Source organism: Equus asinus, chromosome 7, assembly GCF_041296235.1.
Source record: "Equus asinus isolate D_3611 breed Donkey chromosome 7, EquAss-T2T_v2, whole genome shotgun sequence".
Taxonomy (NCBI): Eukaryota; Metazoa; Chordata; class Mammalia; order Perissodactyla; family Equidae; genus Equus; species Equus asinus.
The window spans coordinates 79,283,054-79,304,865 of NC_091796.1; the positions used below are offsets into that span (position 1 = coordinate 79,283,054).

General features: G+C 38.7%; 1 pseudogene; it reads left to right on the forward strand.

Moving 5' to 3' along the window:
- The first annotated feature begins 3,781 nt into the window (after positions 1 to 3,781).
- On the forward strand, positions 3,782 to 4,802 carry LOC123287412 (disintegrin and metalloproteinase domain-containing protein 21-like; annotated as a pseudogene).
- Positions 4,803 to 21,812: the final 17,010 nt, after the last annotated feature.

A 21,812-nucleotide genomic window follows, 5' to 3' on the forward strand; every position in this document is an offset into this window, starting at 1 on the left:
GTTTGTCTCTAGCTGAACTCAGTGGATAAAATCTGCTCCCATACCAGAGATAATTAACAGTGAAGAAACCATACCCCAAGAAATGAGAGAGTAGGAAACTATGGAAGATCAATCCTGGAAAAGTTTTAGTAGCTAGCTAGTAGCACCAGTAAGCGGAGCAAAGAAACTCAACCCAGGGAGATAGATAACTGAGGAAGACTAAGAGTGACTGCTTCAGAGAGACAGAACAGTATCCTGGGAGATCTAGAGATGGGAAAGGATTGAAAGCTTCCAAAATTAGTTTTGGCTTAATCTCTCTTGCTTTAAGAAGGAATAATAGTTATTTCTTTTAAAAATAGCATTGTCGGGGCTGGCCCCGTGGCCGAGTGGTTAAGTTCACGTGCTCCGTTGCAGGTGGCCCAGTGTTTCGTTGGTTCGGGTCCTGGGCGAGGACATGGCACTGCTCATCAAGCCATGCTGGGGCGGCGTCCCACATGCCACAACTAGAAGCACCCACAACAAAGAATATACAACTATGTACTGGGGGGCTTTGGGGAGAAAAAGGAAAAAAAAAATTTAAAAAACTTAAAAAAAAATAGCATTGAGGTCTTCGGGGTCCTGCAAAGATACAGTAAACACTCTTATTCCCATTGCTCCTATTCAGTATAGGTTACAACACTATACTTGATACATAAAACAAACATAAGGTTTGGAAAGGTGGAGCAAAGAATATAGACCAGCTAGGGACACTGGGACCTAAGGAACAACATGGTGGTGATTTCTCTGCATTTTCTTTACCCTCATTGCAGTCTGGAGAAGCCTGCAACCCTGAAATGAAACAGATGCAGCCAAAAAGAAAAAGAGCCCCAAGACAAGTTTTCTCTTTCTAGCCAATGGGCCAAGAAATGAGCAGTTTGCCAAGACAGAAAACTTTCAGAAAATAACCATCCTACTCCAGCCAAATGTCATGGGAAAATTGCACCTCTGCATGCATCCTCATCAGCAAAGGCAACATGGTGGGGCTTAGACTTCCAATATCATCCAGTTCTAATGAGGTACTTCATCCTCCCCATTGGAGTGATGAAAGAGAAGCTCAAAATAGAGTTCTGGGACTTGCATTCTCACCATGTAGTAATGAGGCCCCCATTCCACAATGTTAGTGGAGGTCGGTTGGGCAGCAGTAATCAGGCATCCTTCAACCTCCCAGCCGAGGTGGTATCAGCAGAGGCCAAGGAGGGGGAAATTAACTTCTACTCCTTAACAGTATCAGGATTCCCTTGGCATGTCAACAGAAACTGAGTGGAGAATCCGGACATCTACTACCATCTAGCAATAGTGATGCTTTTCTTCCTCTGCTAGTGCAAAGCCAGAGGGGGCCTGACAGTTGAATAAGATCTAGATCCTCAAAATATGACACCCAAAATGTTCAGAATCCTCCCTTGTCATGCGCACTTGTCATACAAAGAACTAGGAAAGTTTCAGCTTGAATGAGAAAAGATAACAGACGCCAACTCCTTGATGATGCAGATATTGGAATTATCTGATAAGGATTTTGAAGGAGCCATCATGAAAATACTCCCATGAGCAATGACAAATATGATTGAAACAACTGGAAAAAATAAAAAACTTGCAGAAAAGGAAAGTCTCGCCAAAGAAATGCAAGATATAAAAAACAAAATGATGGAAATTTTATAACTAAAAAGTACAAAAGCCAAAGCCAGAAAGTCACTGGATGGGCTCAACAACAAAATAGAGGCAATAATCAGTGCACTCGAATGTAGAGAAGAAGTTATTGTAAAATCTGAGAAGCACAGAGAAAATAGACTGGAGAAAATATGAAGAGCCTCTGGGTCTTGTAGGACTATCACAGGAGATCTAACATTCATGTTATCACAGTCACAGGAGAGGAGAATAGGCAGAGCCAAAAAGTACTCAAAAAAAAAATGGCTGAAGATTTCTCAAATTTGGCAAAAGTCATAGCCTACAGATTCAAGAAGCTGAGGGAACCAAAAACAGGATATACCCAAAGAAATCCATGTCAAGACACATCATAATCACAATTTTGAAAGCAGAAGACAAAGGAAAAATCTTGAAAGTGCTTGGAAAGCAACAACATCTTGCCCAATCTTACCCATAGGGGAAAACTGTTTGAAAGACAGCAGATTTCTCATTAGGACCCACAGAGCCCAGAAGGAAGTAGCAAAATATTTCACAGGAGTTTAAAAACTGTCAATCCAGAATTTTCTCTCCAGTGAAAATATACATCAACAATGAAGAGGAAATCGAGACATTCTCAGATGAAGGAACACTAATAATTTGTCACCAGCAGACCTGCTGAAAACAATGGTTAAAGAAAATTCTTGAAACAGAAAAGAAATTATAAAACAAGAAATCTTGCAACATCAGGAAGGAAAAAGGACAATGAAAGAGTCAAAATATGGGGAAATACAATGGAATTTCCTTTTTCTCTTGAATTTTCTAAATTATGTTTGATAGCCGAAGAAAAATTATATTGTCTAATGTAGTTCTCAGTGTATATAGAGGGAATATTTAAGACAATTATGCTATAAGGGGATAGCAAAGGGTTTTAAGGGAACTAAGATTTCTAGGCTTCATTTGAATGAGAAATATTTTCAGAATGAAAACCACAGAAGGCAAAAAAAACACAAAACCACACAACAACAGAAGAGTGGAAGGCAAATAAAGAAACAAAGAACCAGAGCAATTAACAGAAAAAAATTATAAATATGGTAGATATTAATCAATTATATCAATAATCACTTTAAATGTGAATGGTCCAAATATGCTAATTGAAAGACAGAAACTATCATGGGGTCGACCCAGTGGCTTAGTGGTTAAGTTCAGTGCACTCGGCTTTGGTGGCCTGGGTTCATGGGTTTGGATCCCAGGTATGGACCTACACCACTCATCAAGCCATGCTGTGGAGGTGACCCACATACAAAATAACAGGAAGATTGGCACAATGTTAGCTCAGGGCCAATCTCCTTCAAGCAAAAAGAGGATGATTGGCAACAGATGTTAGCTTATGGCCAATCTTCCTCACCAAAAAAAAAAAAAGACAGAAATTGTCAGAGTGTATAAAATACAAGACCCAAGTGTATATTGTCTACAAGAAACCTGCTTTAAATATAAAGATACAGATTATGAGTAAAAGGATCATGCTAACATGAATGAAAAGTATGCTGGAGTAGCTATATTAATTTCTGACAAACTGGACTTCAGAGCAAGGAAAATGTTCAGAGATAGAAAGGAGCATTGAATAATGATGAAGTCAAGACGTAACAGGAAGACATAACAATCCCTAACGTGTATGTGCCTAACAACAGGATGGCAAAATACTTAATGTGAAAAATGATAACCCTGCAAGAAGAAATTGACAAATGCACTATTATATTTGGAGACATCAACAACTCTCTATCAGTAACTGGTAGATTCAGCAAGAAGAGAATCAGTAAGGAAGGATATAGCTGAACTCAACAGCACCATCAATCAACTGGATGTAATTGACATTTATAGAACACTTTAAAAACAACAGAATACACATTCTTCTGAAACTCACACGAAACATTTACCAAACAGAACATGTCCTGGGGCCTAAAACCTACCCTAACAAATTTCAAAGACTGGAAATCATACAACTTATCAAAATTCGTGGGATGCAGCAAAAAGCAATGTTTGGGAAAATGTATAACACTAGTTGCATATATTATAAAAGGAGAAATATCCAAAATAAATTATAAACTACCTAATTTAATCCAAAGTAAGAAGAAGAGAAGGGATAATGAAAATTAGAGTAGGAACTAGTGAAATTGAAAACAGGAAATTAATAGAGATAATCAATGAAACCAAATGCTGTTTCTTTGAAAATATCAATAAAATGGATAAACTTTTACCCAAGCTAAAAACAGAAAGGAAGAGAGAGATCAAAATAAGCATGGAACAGGTTCTGGAGAATTTCTCTCAGTAGAAACGAATCAGTCTTTCCCAGCTACAGGATGATGCCGCACATATTTTCATAAACCATTTATAAGTGTACTTGGTACAGCCTATGTTGCAGGAATATGTCATCTTCCTATTGATTGTGGCGTTAATAATTTCCAAGGAGCCCCTGGTGTCTTTCTGCCATCACAGTGGTCCATGAGTTAGGTTATACTTTGGGTATGCAACACGATGAAGAAGTCTGTTTGTGTGGACAAGGTGGTTGCATCATGAATGCTGTCAGAGTGCCTGCGGAGAGATTCACCAATTGTAGTTATGCAGATTTTACAAAGACCACTTTAAACCAGGGATCATGTCTGCACAGTCCTCCAAGTCCAGGGGAAGTCTTTATGCTGAAGCACTGTGGGAACAGCGTGGTTGAAGGAGAAGAGGAATGTGACTGTGGATCTATAAAGCAGTGTGAGCAAGATCCCTGTTGCCTGTTGAACTGCGCTCTGAGGCCTGGGGCTGCTTGTGCTTTTGGGCTTTGTTGCCAAGACTGCAAGTTCATGCCATCAGGGGAACTCTGTAGACATCAGGTCAACGAATGCGACCTTCCAGAGTGGTGTAATGGGACATCCCATCAGTGCCCAGAAGATGGATATGTGCAGGATGGGATTCCCTGTAGTGACAGTGCCTGCTGCTACCAAAAGAAATGTAATAACCGTGATGAGCAAGACAGGGAGATTTTTGGTGGAGGTGCAAAGAGTGCATCTCAGAATTGCTATAAAGAAGTCAACTCCCTGGGAAGCTGTTTGGTACAAATGGCCCTTATCTCCTGCAGGGGAAGAGAAATCACAGCCGAGGAAAAATCACAGGTATAGATAAGAGTCCAAGAGCTCTAAAGCCTTTTACATGCTCATCCAGAGCAAGTCTGTTATGCTGTCAGGGCTCAGGGGGGAACCCCAGGATGATTCTACATGACATGGTGATGTGAGGGTGGATGCCCCTGAAAATATTGGCTCTTCAGATCCAGATGAATCCTGAAAGAACTGTCCCTAGTTCTCTTCCTGGCTGCCTACCTTATGTCTGGGCTGCTGTGCCATACCCAGCAGGATCTGGCTGAACATGTACAAACCCTGATAAGGGAGGAATAAGATTATACACTAAAGTAGTTGCAAGTAGCTTCACCTAAAGTGAAGACTGACAATAATGAAGATAAGAATGGCCATAAGTAAAATAGGAAATAGAGAGCCAGTCCTGATGGCCTAGTGGTTAAAGTTCGGCACGCTCTGCTTTGGCGGCCCAGGTTCAGTTCCCAGGTGCAGAACCACACCACTCGTCTGTCAGTAGCCATGCTGTGGTGGTGGCTCACATAGAAGAACCAGAAGAACTTACAACTATACACAACTATGTACTAGGGCTCTAGGGGGAGAAAAGGAAGAAAAAAGGAGGAAGATTGGCAACAGATGTTAGCTTAGGGTGAATCTTCCCCTGCAAAAAATGAAATAAAATAAAACATAAAATAGAAAACAAATGAGCAAAATCAATGAAACTGAAAGCTGGTTCTTTGAAAAAGATATGTAAAATTGGTAAATGCCTAGCTTGACAAATCAAGAAAAAATAAGACATAACAAATTACCGTTACCTACAATGGAAGAGGATATGTTACTACAGATCCTTATGTTATTAAGACAAAAATAAAATATTATGAACAAACTGATGTTGATATTTTGATTATTTTCATGAAATGGACAAATTTCTTGAAAGACAGAAACAGTCATAGATCACTAAAGAAAGTGATAATCTAAATACTCGTAATAATCTAAATATATATGTATGTGAATATATTTTATTATGTTACATAAATATAAGTATATATAATATGTATTTCTAAGTATATATATGATATATGTGAAATTTGATTTATTGTTAGAAACATCTCTTGGTCTGGATTCCTTCATAGATTATTCTACCAAAAATTTAAGTAATAAATAATAATGCCAATTCTATACAAAGTCTTCCAGGAAATAAAACTGAAGGAGAAGTTTCCCAACACATTTTATGAAGCCAAACGTTACCTCATCACCAAATGCAGACAAAATGTTATAAGACAAGAAAACTCCAGACCTCCATCCTTCAAAAAGTCAGGAAGAAACAGCCTTAGCAGTGCAGTAGCAAATGAAATGTAACGATATATAGAAAGCATAATACTTCATTACCAACCTGGGTTTATTCTAGGGAGGAAAGGTTTTATAACACTCAAAATGCAACCATTGTACTTCACCACTTTGAAAAACAAAAAATGAAAACCGCTTGATCATCTAAATAGATGCAGAAAATATATTTGCTAAAACTCAACACCACTGATGAGGAAAAAAAAGACACAGTTTGGCAATGTGGGAATGGAAGAGAATTTCCTCAACTTCCTAAAGATCATCTAGGAAATACCTTCAGCAATCAAAATACTTAATGCTGAACATTGAATGTCCACCAACTTGCAATGGAGAAGAAGTAAAAATGTCCATCTCACCACCCCAATATAACATTGTACTGGAGCTTCTACACAGCGGACTAACGTAAGATAAGGAAATAAATAGCAAACTTGGTGGTTTTTTCAAAGTTAATCTGGCTGAGAGTTTGCCAATTCTGTCAATTTTTTAAAAACCCAACTCTGTTTTTTCTAGTCTTTTGCAGTATAAAGTTAGGTTATTGGTCTGTGATATTTCTTCTTTTTAATGTAAAGGTTTACAGCTGTAAACCTCCCCCTTTGCAATGCTTTTGCTACATTTTATGTTCTGGTATGTTGTGTTTTTGTTTTTATTTGTCTCAAGATATTTTCTAACTCCCTTTACGAGGTCTTCTTTGACCCATTGGTTTTTAAAACTGTATTGTTCAATTTTCACATATTTATGCATTTTCCTGTTTCCTTCTGCTATTATTTCTAGTTTCATTCCATGGTGATCAGAACAGATACTTTGACTTCAATATTTTAAAATTTATTAAGACTTATTTTGTGGCCCAACATGGGGTGTATCCTGGAGAATGTTCCATACGCACTTGAGAAGAATGTGTGTTCTACTGTTGTTGGATAGAATGATTTGCACATGTCCTATGAATCCTTTAAAAAATTAAAAGTGGAGTTACAAACCAAAATTACAATAATACAACTTTTTCTATTTGTCTGTGTATTTAGCTTTACCAGAGAACTTTCTACTTTTGTATGGCTTTCAGTCACTGTCTGTAGGGGCAAAGGCAAGCTAAATGCCACCAACTTTCTCACTCTTTTTGATGCAGTCCTTTCTTGGCCATGCATTTGGCTGTGTATTGTAGCTTCTTAATTGGTTTCTAGAGTTCTTGTAAAGGTATTTTGGTCCATATGGGTTGTTAACTCAGTATTTCTATAGGGGAACAAGGGCCTTGAGCGCCCTAGTCTGCCATCTTGCTGACGTCTCTTAAAACTTTCTTCTGGGGTAATTATGCTGGCAAAAAATTTGTTCAGCTTTCATTTGCTTGAGAAAAATCTTTATTTCTCCTTCAATTTTAAAATAAACTTTATATTTTGAAATAACTGTAGATTCGCATACAGTTGTAAGAAATAATAGAGATCCCATGTACTCCCTATGCTGCTTCCTCAAATAAAACCATCTCGCAATCCTTAGTATAATATAACCACGATATGGATATTGAGACCGTCAACACAGAGAATATTCCCACCGCCACAGGATCTCTCACATTCCCCTTTTACAGCCAAGCCCACTCTTCCTCCCCTCCCACACCCACACCCACTCCTTAACCCCAGCCACCGCTAATCTGTTCTCCACTTCGATAATTTTGTAATATAAGGATGGAATCGTACAATATGGAAATTTTCAGGATTGGCCTTTTTCACTTAGCATAGTCTTTTGGAGATTCATCCAGGTTATTGAGTGCATTGTGAGTTCAATCTTTCTTATATCTGAACAGCATTTCGTGGTAGGAATGTACCACAGTGTGTTTAACCACTCACCCAGTGAAGGACACCGGGGTTGTTTCCAATTTGGGGATATTATAAATAAAGCTGCTGTACACATTCATGCACATGATTTTATGTGAACACAAATCATTCTTCCGGGATAAATGGCCAGGCATAAAATTTATCAATTGTATATTAGTTACCTTTATAGTTTTCTTTTTTGAAAACTGCCAAAATATTTTCAAGAGTGATTGTACAATTTTACATTCCCACCATTAACGTATGAGTTACCCCATTTCTTCAAATTCTCATCACCATTTGGAGATGTCACAACTTCTCACTTTTAGCCAGACACTGGAGGAAGCTAGAAGAATTGAAAATTCACAGGGGCATACTATAATTTTCTGTTTAAACATAAAATTTCTCTCCACAGTCATCCTGCTTTTGATCAAAGATAACCAAAGTAAGGTTATTCTTGTCTACAAAATAAGTCATCTCATTATATTTGGCCTGATTATTTATGTAAGTGCAGCAAGAATGCTAATTGACCACAAAGGCCTTTTTGAGTTTGCTTTGCTGAGACTTTTTATAAAGAAACTCAGATTAGACTTTTAAGAGCCTCTCAAGGCTAAGAAGTCAAGTGAGAAACTCAGCACTAGACTTCACTTGTAGTAACTACAAATTTGGATGAATTCCTCTCTTCTCAATGTCCCCAAAAGGTCCCAAAGTTTCTGGGCATGCCAGGAAATAACCTTCCTCACTCACCTAGGAGACTGGAAACACTGGAAGCCAGGCGTCAGGTTGGTTTTTCCAAGAGGACGTTGTAAGCAGTGGGTCCATAAAGTCAAATTTTGTTCCTTAAAGCTGCCTGGCCGTATCTGATTCTATACATCATTCTCAAATATGGCATTCCACATAAAGCCTTGGTGATATAACCAATGTTTTCAATTGTGTTGTGTTTCATGGAGAACAGATCCTTATTGAACTAATGCTAAATAACCATATTGCCAAAAAAGTAAAAACACTCAATAAGAGTTTCTGAATTCTGGAGTGATTACATAGGGAGAAAAAAATGTTTGTTTTTATGAAGGTATATTCTATTAAATTGTTGTGAGCTCTAGATGGTATGAGAGAAAAGAGAAAGTTGATTCTTATAAGCAGAAATGAGAATATTAAAGATTCAGAAAGTTTGAAGCAAAAGCTGTATAATTATATTTATTCTTCATTGGTTCACTCAGTGCCATATAATCGTTCTTGTTTTGCTTGATCTTTGGTTAGCAGCTTCAGGAACGCATCAACTTCTTCACTAAAGTTCTGGAAATCCTTGCTTTGCCCAGTAGCCTAAAATTTATTTAAGGAAGGTTTTGATGATGCATTCTGGCCTGTGGTAGATTGCAAACATTTTCAGAGAAGAATCAGAGCAAACTAAAAATGCTCTATGGATGACAAAGGACTTCCAATGGCCATGGTTAAAGATCTGATGAGAACTCATTTCACAAGGAAATATGGTTATTTCTCTAACATACAAAATTTTAAGATAACTGGAATTATGACTCATATCATTATATCAGAACATATCATGAACAGTGAGGTCATTGACACATATCTATGAACGTCACACAATTTCTGAGATATTTATATTAATAATATTTACCCATACAAATATAACCTGGAGAAGAATAAGCATCTCTTATTTGACAATGCTTTACACACAATTCAACACATCAAATTGTTTTTAACATTTCTCTTTTTATAAGATGAAAGAAGAAGTCTTTTGAGTTTTTTTCAGGGACCCTCTTTCAGCATTTGAAAGAAGACAAGATAATATCAATAGCTCAGAAAAAGCATTTGACAAAATCCAACATCCATTCATGATTTAAAAAAAACACCTCTTAGCAAACTAGGAATACAGGGGAATTTCCTCAACTGGATAATGGATATCCACAAAAAACCTGTGCCTAATATCATACTTAATGATGAGAAACTAGAAGCTTTTCCACTAGGATCAGAAACAAAGCAACAATGTCCCCTCTCACTACTCCTTTTCAAAATCATCCTAGAAGACCAAGCTGGTGCAATAAGACAAGAAAAGGAAATAAAATGTATACAGATTGGGAAGGAGGAAATAAAACGGTCTTTCTTCTCAAATGACATAATCATCCATGTAGAAAATGTGAAAGAATCAACAAGGAAATTTATGGAACTAAGAAGCAATTTTAGCAAGGTTGCAGGATACAAGGTTAATATGCAAAGAAATCACATTCCTATCTACCAATAATGAACAAGTAGAATTTGAAATGAAAAACACAATACCATTTACATTAGCACCCCCTGAAACGAAATAGGTATAAACCTAAAAAGAATGTAAAAATCTATATGAGGAAGAATACAAAGCTTGATGAAAGAAATCAAAGAAGAACTAAATAAGTGGAGAGAGGTTCCATGTTCATGGCTAGGAAGACTAGATGTTATCAAGATGCCAGTTCTTCCCAACTTGATCTAGAGATTCAACAAAATCCCTCTGAGAAACCAGTGCTATTTTGCGGATATTGACAAACTGATTCTAAAGTTTATATGGACAGGGATAAGACCAAGAATATCCAACACAATATTGAAGGAGAAGAACAAGGTCAGAGGACTGACACTACCCAGCTTCAAGTCTTACTATAAAGCTACAGTAATCAAGACAGTGTGGTATTGACGGAAGAATAGACAAATAGATCAATGGAGTGGAATACAGAGCCCAGAAATAAACTGCCATAAATATAGCCAACTGATCATTGACAAAGGCACAAAGGCAATTTAACGGAGAAAATATAGACTTTTCAACAAATGGTACTGGAACAACGGGACATCTACATTTAAAAAAAATGATTCTAGACACAGACCTTACACCTTTCACAAAAAATTAACTCAAAATGGATCCTAGACCTAAACGTAAAACACAAAACTACAGAATTCCTAGAAAGTGACATAGGAGAAAACCTAGATAGCCTTAGATATGGCGATGACTTTTTAGATACAGCACCAAAGGCATGATGCACGAAAGTAATAATTGATAAGCTGGACTTCTTGAAAATTAAAAACTTCTGCTCTGTGAAATACACTGTTAAGAGAAAGAGAAGACAAGCCACAGATTGGGAGAAAATATTTGCAAAACACATATGTGATAAGGAACCGTTAAACAAAATATACAAAGAACTCTCAAAATGCAACAATGAGAAAATGAATGGCTTGATTTAAAAATTGGCCAAAGACCTGAATAGGTACCTCACCAGAGTAGACATACGGATGGAAAATGAGCATATGAAAAGATGTCCCACACCATATGTCATCAGGGAAATGCAAATTGAAACAATGAGATACCAGTACACACTACTACAATGGCCCAGATCCAGAACACTGAAACATCAAATGCTGGTGAGGATGAGGAAAAAAAGGATTCTCATTCATTGCTGATGGGAATGCAAAATTCTACAGCCACTTTGGAAGACAGTTTGGCAGTTTATTACAAAGGTGGACATACACTTGTCATATGATCTAGCAATCATGCTTCTTGGTATTTATCCAAGGAGTTGAAAATTTATGGCCACACAAAAATCTGCACATGGATGTTTGTAGCAGCTTTATTCATAATTACCAAAACTTGGAAGAACCAAGACATCATTCAATAGGTGAATGGATAAATAAACTGTGGTACATCCAGACAACGGAATATTACTCAGCACTAAAAAGAAATGAGCTATAAAGCCATGAAAAGACATGGAGGAGCCTTAAATGTATATTATTGAGTGAAAGAAGCTAATCTGGAATGGCTACATACTGTATGATTCCAACTATATGACATTCCAGAAAAGGAAAAACTATGGAGACTGCAAAAAAGATCAGTGGTTGCCAACGTTAGGGAGGAAGGTGGGAGGTATAACCGGAACACAGAGGATTTTTTAGGGTAGTAAAAATACTCTGTATAATACTATAATGGTGGATACATGCCATTATACAATTGTCCTTTCTGATAGAATATATGACACCAAGAACAAACTCTAATGTAAACACTGTGGACTTTGTTTGATTATGATGTGTCAATGTATGTTCTTCAAATGGAACAAATATACCATTGGTGTGGGATGTTGATAGTGCGGGAGGCTGTGCATGTGGGGCTGGGAGAGGGAGTATACGGAAAGTCTGTACTTTCTGCTCAATTTTGCCGTGAAACTAAAACTACTCTAAAAAATAAAGTCTATTTTTTTAAAGCCCATAGGATACATCTTAACGACCTTGCGGTTGGCAGTGGTTTCTTAGATATCACAACAAAAGAGTAAGTAGTTAGACTTCATCAAAATTTAAAACTATGGTGTATCAAATCACATTATCTGCCGAGTGAAGAGGAAATCCATAGGATTGGAGAAAACATTTACAAATCATTTACCTGGTAAGAGTCTAGTATCCAGAATATCTAAAAAATACATACAACTCCACAACAAAAAGACAAATCCAATTTAAAAATAGGGAAAGGATTTGAGCAGTCATTTATGCAAAGCAGATACACAAATGGGCAACAAGTACATGAAGAGGATCAACAGCATTAGTCATCAGGGAAACAGAAATCAAAGCCACAATGAGATACCGGGTCACACTCACTAGGTTAGCTCTAACTTCAAAAAAAAAGAAACTAACACATCTTGGCAAGGATTTTGAGAAATTGGAACACTTGTTCTTTGTTGATGGGAATGTAAAATACTGCGGCCGTGTGGGAAATAGTTTGGTGGTTATCAAAAAGTTTAAGAGAATTATCCTATGATCCAGCAATTCCACTTCTAGGTATATACCCCAAAGAATTGAAAACTAATGTTCAAATGAGCACTTGTACAAATATGTTCATAGAAGCACTATTCACAACAGCCAAAAGGTGGAAATAACATGTGCTGAGGAAAATAACATGTGTTGGAGAAAATTTAATTCTAAAACTGGATTATGATGATGTCTGTATAACTCTATACATTTACCCAAAAAAATTAGATTCTATTGTATGTTATGCAAATTTATGCCTCAATAAAAGTACTATATATGGCAAGGTTGAGACATATAAAATCGATATTCAAAGAAATAATTGCATTTCTATATGCCAGAAACAGAAAATGAAATTAAGGTAATTGTAGGATATCAGTTACAATAGTGTGAAAAATAGAAAATATTTAGCAAAGTAGAATTTTTAGGAAGTCCAAGAAAAGGTGTATAAATTTTCTACAGAAAAAATTAAGAAATTTCATTGAGAGATATTTAAAAAGACTTAATTAAGTGAAGTGATGTGGCATGCTAATGAATTGTAAGAAAATGTTTTAAAGATGTCAGTTCATTCCAAATTGATTTATGATTTCAATGAAATCCATATAAAATTGCACTATTTTTGAGGAACTTGAAAATTTACTTCTAAAACGTGTATGGAATTGCAAAGGATCAATAAGTAGCTAAGGCACTCTTTAAAAAGTACAAATGGTGGAAGGACATTCTCTGTCAGATGTTTTGACTCTCATGTGGTAATTGATGTGGGGTGGCATTCATGCAGGGATAGACAGATAGGCCAATGGAAGAGAATAAAGATCCTAGGAAAAGAATCACTCATGTACTAATACTTAATATATGACAGAGATGGCATGTAGAGGAGTAGGGTAATAGACAGACTTTTCAGTAAGTGACAGCAGGACAACTGGGTATCCATGTAAAAATTACTTTAGAATTCCACTCGTACCATAATCAAAATCAATTCTAGATCAACTAATGACTTAAATTTGAAAAGCAAAATACTGGAAGTTTCAGAAGATAATATAGGAGAATATCTTCAGAAATTCAGGTTTTAGGGAGGGCTTTTAAAAAACACAATAACATTAACGATATTGGAACAGACTGACAAATACAGCTTAATTTACATTAATGACTTTTGTTCATCAAAAGGTATCATAAAGAGAGCAAAAAGATAAGCGACAGAGTGGGGAGTTTTGTATCACACGTAACTGTTGAAAGGCTTGTGTCCAGAACATAAAAAAGAAGTGCTATCAAATAATAAGAAATCCACAGTAAGATACGTCTACTCACACACCTTAATGGACACACATCCCATGTTTATAGATTGGAGGACTTAAAATTGTTAAAATGTTAATACGATCCAAAGTGTTCTACAGATTCAATGCAATCCCTATCAAAAACTCAATCATGTATTTGCAGAAATAGAAAAACCCATCCAAAAATTCATCAGGAATCTCAAAGGATCCCATATAGCCAAAACCATCTTGAAAAAGAAGAGCAAAACTGGAGGACTTACAGTCCTGATTTCAAAACTTACTACAAAGCTACAATAGTGAAAACAACGGTACTGACACAAGGAGAGAGACATAAAGTAATGGAACAGAATAGAGAGCGCAGAAATAAACTCTCACATATTTGGTCAAAAGATTTTTGGTAAAAGAGCCAAGATCACTCAATGGAAAAAAACCCTAGTCTTTTAAACAAATGGTTGTGAGAAAACTGGATATCCATACACAAGGGGGAAACAGAAAATCACCAATTTACAAAGGTAGGCAGAAACGAAGGGAAAAAGAAACAATGGAAATAAAAGACAACCAGAAAACAAGAAGATAGCACTAGTAAGTCCTTACATATCAGTAACAACTCTCAGTGTAAATGGATTGAATTCAGGGGCCAGCCCGGTGGGGTAGTTGTTAAGTTCAGCACAGTCTGCTTTGGTGGCCCGGGGTTCGTGGATTCAGATCTCAGGTGCAGACCTACACCATTCATCAAGCCATGCTGTGGTGACGACCCACATACAAAATAGAGGAAAGATTGGCACAGATGTTAGCTCGGGACCTATCTTCCTCAAGCAAAAAGAGAAAGGTTGGCAACACATGTTAGCTCAGGGCCAATCTCCCTCACCAAAGGAAAAAAATGGATTCCAATCCAATCCATCACCAATCAAAAGTTACACAGAGGCTGTAACTCTTTGTAAAAAACAAAAACAAAACCCAACTATATACTGCCCACAGGAGACTCACTTCAGCTTTAAGGACACACATAGGCTCAAAGTGAGGGTGTGGAAAAAGATATTCCATGCAAGTGCTATCTAAAAGAAACTGGAGGGTAGCTACACTTATATCAGCCCTGCCTTCCACCTCCACATCTTGTCCCACTGAAAAGTCTTCAGGAGCAACACAAAGACGGAGTTGTCATCTCCTATGCCTTCTTCTGGAACACTTCCTGAAGGACCTGCTGAGGCTCTTCTTGAGGAGGTGTACCTCTTTTCAGAAATATATCCATGGTGGCTTGCTTGGTTTGTTTCTATTTTCCATAATAGATTTGCCTGTAAGCAGATAATCCATCATGAACATTCCTCTCTATTAATGAAAACCTTTCCGTGTTGGGGTCTACTTTTTCAAACTCTTTAAGGAGCTTGTTGAGGTCTGCAAAAGCTTCTGCGGAGCCCCTCACTGTGAATTTTCTTGGGCATTCTTTTTCTTTTCCTGTAGTTTCCTTTTCTCTTGCTTCTTTTTCAGCTATGCACTCCTGTTCTGTTTCCAACAACTCCTCATTAGTCAATTCCTCTGGAACCACCTCTAGGAGCTCCTTGATGTCATCCTCATCTACATCCATGTTAAAGTGTTTGCCATCTCAACCACAGCAGTGCTGATTTTTGCAACTTCCTCATCCATGGCAAATCATTTGAAGTCATGGAAGAACCTCTTTAGTGTCTTCTTCCAGCTGCCATTCATACACTTTCTGGTGGTATCACCCCAACCCCAGCTAGGTTCTTGATGCAGTCACAGATGTTGTAATCTTTCCACAATCGAATCACTGTCTTCTCAGTGCCTTCCTCAATTGCAGCAATAGCTTGGGCAAAGGTCCTCCTCAGGTAGTAGCCCTTAAAACCTGCTGTAACTCCTTGATCCATTAGTTGGATCAAAAAGATGGTGTTTGGAGGGAGAAACACTGCTTTGATATTGGGATTAACATCACCAATAAAAGGAGGATGTCTGGAAGCATCATCAACAATATGCAAAATTTTGAAAGGTATGCTATTCTCCAAACAGTACTTCTCCATTTCACTGGTATAGCAACTAAGAGGACACCTTGGAAGAGGAGCTTGGTCATCCATGACATATTATTGCTCCTGTAGTACACTGGCAGTGTGTGCTTACTGCTATGCTTGAAGACCCTGGGGTCCTCACTGTGCCAGATCACGAAGGGTTTCGATTTGTAGCCTGCAACACTGCCCTCAAGCAAGACTATTATCCTGTCCTTAAAAGCCTTGAAACCTGGCATTAACTTGACCTCCTTAAGGATGAAAGTCCTTTCAGGCATCTGTTTCCAGAATAGGGAGGTTTCATCCATATTGAATATTTGCTCTGGCAAGAAATTTTCCTCCACAATCAGCTGATTCAGAGTTTCCAAAAATTCTTCAGCAGCCTTCCCTTGCATCATTTGCAGACTCACCACTCAATTTTCACATTATGTAATGAATAATGATTCCTGAATTACTTAAACCACCAAACACTGGCAGTAATTCAGCATCATAGTCAGCTCTAGCCTTTTCTTTCACTATCACAGAGAAACTTTTTTCTTTGGCCGTGATCATCATGGTGTGGAGAGGGATATGCTTCTGTGTCTATTCTTCATTCCAGGTCATTAGAAGTTTCTCCGTGGGTGATATAGGCCCTACTTGAATTTTTGTTAGTTTCAGTGCCTTCAATGAAGCAGATCCTTTAACAGCTTCTATCACTTTTTTCTCGTGCTTCAAGATCATAGTTATGGTGGCATGGCACATGCCTGACTGGTGAGAAATAGCCATCACTGACTTTCCATCTTTGTAGTCCTTAATTCCGTTTAATATTGTTTCCAGGTCAGTCACTTGATGTGGTCTCTTACTGTCAACAATACCAGTGAATTTTGTAAGCTTAGGGGCTATGATGAACGAAACAACACAAGATTAAATCAAGCACAAGAGAAAATGATGCAATCAAGAGAGGCAGTAAACACGAGATGTATGAGGTTGCTGCCGAGGTAATCCAGCATAGTGTTTCACAGTGAACTTTTATTCTTTTATGTAGAAAGTGTACACTCTAAGGTAATGATAAAGATTGTAGTAAACACATAAAGCAGTAACATACTTGTTTATTATCATTATCAACTATTATGTACTATGCATAATTGTATGTGCTATACTTTTCTATGACTTGCAGTGTGGCAGGTTTGTTTACACCAACATCACCACAAACACATGAGTATTGTGTTGCACTATGATGTTAAAATGGCTACAACATCACTAGGCGATAGGAATTTCTCAGCTCTATTATAATCTTATAGGAGCACTGTCCTTAGATGACCAAAACATCATTAATGTGGTGCATGACTGGAGAGGCCTTGTTTGACAAACCCACAGCTAACATTATACTCAGTGGTGAAAAACTGAGAACTATCTTTGTAGACAGGATGCCCACTTTCACTACTCTTATTCAACATTGCACTGGAAGTCCTAGTCAGAGTAATTAGGCAAGAAAAAGAAGTAAAAGAGATCCACGCTGGAAAGGAAGAAGTAAGCCTGCCACTATTTGTGGATGACACAATTTTACATATAGAAAACCCTAAAGACTCCACCAAAAAACTGTTAGAAATAATCAATGAATACAGTAAAGTTGAAGGGTACAAAATCAATATACAAAAATCTGTTGCATTTCTATACACTAAAAATGAACTAGCAGAGAAATTAAGAAAGCAATCCCACTTGTAACCACAACGAAAAGAACAAAATACCTGGGAATAAATTTAACCAAGGAAGTGAAAGACCTGTACACTGAAAACTATAAAACATTGTTGAAAGAAATTGAAGAAGACACAAAGAAATGAAAAGATATTCTAGGCTCATGGATTGGAAGAATTAACATTGTTAATATGCCCATATTACCTAAAGCAATCTACAGATTCAATATAGAACAAAATATCCGACAATGTGTATAAAACCACAAAAGACCTTGAGCGGCCAAAGCAATCATGAGAAAAAGAACAAAGCTGGAGGAATCACACTCCTTGATTTCAATTATACTACAAAGATAGAGTAATCAAAACAGCATGATATTGGCAGAAAAGCCAGGCCAGTGGAACACACTTGAGAGCCTAGAAATAAACCCATACATATATGGACAACTAATTTACCACAAAGGAGCCAAGAACACACAATGGGGAAAGGAAAGACCCCACAATAAGTGGTGTTGGGAAAACGGTCAGTGACATACAAAAGAATGAAATTAGTCCACTATCTCACATCATACACAAAAATTAACTCAAAGTGGATCTAAGACTTGAATGTAAGATCTGAAACCATAAAACGCCTGGAAGAAAACATAGTCAGTACACTGTTTGACACCAGTCTTAACAATATCTTTTTGGATATGTCTCCTCAGGTAAGGAAAACAAAAGCAAGAATAAACAAATGGGACTACATCAAACTAAAAAGCTTCTGCATAGGAAAGCAAACCATCAAGAAGATGAAAAGACAACCTACAAATTGGGAGAAGATATTTGCAAATGATATATCCAATAAAGGGTTAACATCCAGAATATATAAAGAACTCATAAGGCTCAATAACCAAACAACAAACAACATGATTAAAAAATGGGCAGAGGATCTGCATAGACATTTTTCCAAAGAAGACATACAGATAGTGAACAGTCACCTGAAAAGATGTTAAACAACACTAATTATTAGGGAAATGCAAATCAGAACCACCAGAAGATATTATCTTACTCTCGTTAGAATGGCTATTATCAAAAAGACAAGAGCCTGAGTCCTTGACTGCAACTCCCCTCTGAGGCTGCAATGCATTCGCTGTGCACCAAGTTGGTGTGAGGAGGGCAGCTTTCTGCCCACGAGGCCTGCCAGCCTGAAGAACTTCCTTCAGCATTTCCTATAGAGAGAGGGAGTTTGGAAGATGGTAGCATAGGAGGACTCTGAACTCACCTCTTCCCGCAAACACAACAAAGCTACAACTACCTGTGGAACAATTTCCTCTGAAAGAGATCTGGAAACTGGATAAAAAGAACCCCCACAACAAGGGACAACACTGACACGATGGAAGAGGCAGAAATACATCTCTGCTGAGGAGAAAACCAGTCCTAGCTGCAACCCTTCATGACCAGCAGCAATCTCAAAGGGATGAAGCTTTTCCTGGAGGAGTGAGGGAGCTGTACTACAATAGGCATCCCAGCCTTTAGATTTAGCACAACCGAGAGGAGATCCCATAATATCTGGCTTTGGTGGCTTTCAAAACCAACAGGGAATATGCCCAGAAAAATGACTGAATTTCAGAGAAAGAAAAACCCACTCTTAAAGGGCCCACACACAGATTCACCCATTCCAGAAACTAACACAAAAACAGTAGAAAGAAAAGTGCATAGTCCATTGGTAAAAGAGACTTGCTTGCTAAGTTCAGAGTGCATGTCACAGGGGCAGGAGGTGGCTGGGCCTACCCCCAGCCACCCAGGGACTGAAACACTGGTGGCAGCCATTAACATGACCTAGTTTAGTCATGTTGACACAGACTCTGGCAGCCACCATTGGATTCCTTCCTCTAGGCTGTTAGAGCAGGGGTTTGCTCCAGCCACTAGAGCACCAATTTAATCAAGCACAGCCATGGCAGGCAGCCTGCCTGCAGGTGGGGCAGGACTGGCCCCACCTACCAGCAAGCCTGCAGCAAACTTACGGGCCTGCTTAGGCAAGGTTTGCAGGACATGTGCAGCAAGGCAGATGGGTCCACCTCAGTAGGGTGTGCCTGCATTGGCAGGGCATGTGGACCGTGGGTGGTGGGATGTGTCAGTCACAGCAGAATAATGCTGCTGCCCATCTCAAACAGCCACACAGGGGATCTGCTTCACATTCGAATGCCTGAAATGATTGTGTGCCAATGTACCTGCAGCCAGCCCCACCCATCTGTAATCCTGAAAGAGCTGACAACAGCTGCACACTGTAGAGAACCACACCAGAAGCCTGCAGCAATGTGAGCCCCTAAGCCTAGCAACGAGCCACACTGCAGACCTGACTCACTTCAAAGCAAAACAGCAATAGTTGTGTGCTACTAGACGTCACAGTCAGTCATGTTGGGGCTTGCTCACACCCAGTAAAGTGTCTGTAGCAGCCGCACATGGCTGAGCCTTACAATGCAGCTGGCCCGGGGGCCAGCCTAGCCTATCCTTGTGCCTGCAGCGAGAGCAACCCCACCACAACAGACGAGCACACACAGCCCACATAGGGGACACTTCTGGAACACTTGGAATGGGTAATGAGAGAGAAGCACATTGCTGGATCCCATAAGGCATCTCCTACATAAGGCCACACTTCCAAGATCGAGAGACATAGCTGATCTACCTAATACATTGATCTAAGCACAGAGAAATAAGCAAAATGAGGAGACAGAGGAATATGTTCCAAATAAGGGAACAGGACAAATCCTCAGAAAAAGAACTAAACCAAACAGAGATAAACAATCTACCTGATAAAGAGTACAAGCTAACAGTTATAAGGATGTTCACTGATCTTGGGAAAAGAATAGATAAACACAGTGAAAAATTCAACAAAGAATTGGAAAATATAAAAAAGAACCAATCAGAACTGAAGAAGACAATAATGGAAATGAAAAGTTCACTGGAGGGAATCAACAGCAGAGTAAGATGACACAGAAGAACAGATCACTGATCTGGATGAAAGAGTAGAGGAAATCATGCAAGCTGAACATAAAAGAGAAGAAAGAATTAAAAAGAACAAAAACACTCTAAGGGACCACTGGGACAACCAAATGTACTAACATCCATATTATAGGTGTTCCAGAAGCGGAAGAGAGAGACAAAGAGGCAGAGAACATATTTGAACAAATACTAACTGAAAACTTCCCTAGCCTGAGGAAAGTAACAGACATCAAGGGACAGGAAGCACAGAAAGCACCAAATAAGGTGAACCCAAAGAGGTCCACACCAAGACACATTATAATTAAAATATCAAGAATTAAAGATAAAGAGAGAGTCCTAAGTTACACTCAAAGGAAACCCCATAAGGCTGTCAGCTGACTTCTCAGCAGAAACCTTACAGGCTCGAAGGGAGTGGCACAATATATTCAAACCATTGAAAGGAAAAAACCCACAGCCAAGAATACTTTACCCAGCAAGGTTATCATTTAGAATGGAAGGAGAGATAAAGCGTTTTCCAGACAAGCAAAGACTACAGGAGTTTATCACCACTAAACTGGCCTCACAAGGAATGTTAAAGGGACGTATTTAAGGGAAAAGAAAATACCAAAACTAAGAATGAGAAAATTATGACAGAAAAAAATCACTGGTAAGGTCACATATACAGTAAAGGTAGTGGATCAACCACCTATAAAGCTAGTATCTAGGTCAAAGGACAAAAGTATTAGACAGATGTCAGCGTCATGGCGGAGTGAACTTGACCGGGACTCTCTCCCCTCCAACAGACAACAAAAAGGAGCAACCGCATTCCAACAGAAAATACCCTAAAAGCACAAAAATCCTCGAAGGGTCATGGCAGCCACAGGACAGAGGGCGGAGAAGCTGGAGCCCCACTCAGAGGAGCTGGAACAGGGTAAGAGAGAACTTCGCTCCCTCCTCTAAAGACTGCAGTCACTGCCGTGGGAGGTTCCATGAGGGAAGGAGTGGGGGAGGGGTCGTGAATCCACAGGACCATCCAGGACTCCCTAGGGTCCTTGCAGCCTAGAGGGAAGCCCTCTAACGGGGCGAAAGCTTTCACACACGGTGACCTTATCAAACCAAGACCCCAGGAGACCAGATAGTGAGAGCTGATCCAGAAACCTGGGACTGCACACAGGAGAAAGCGCCCCTCCCCTGACCCACCTTGTGCCATCTCGGCTGAGGGCAGAGGGCTCAGAAT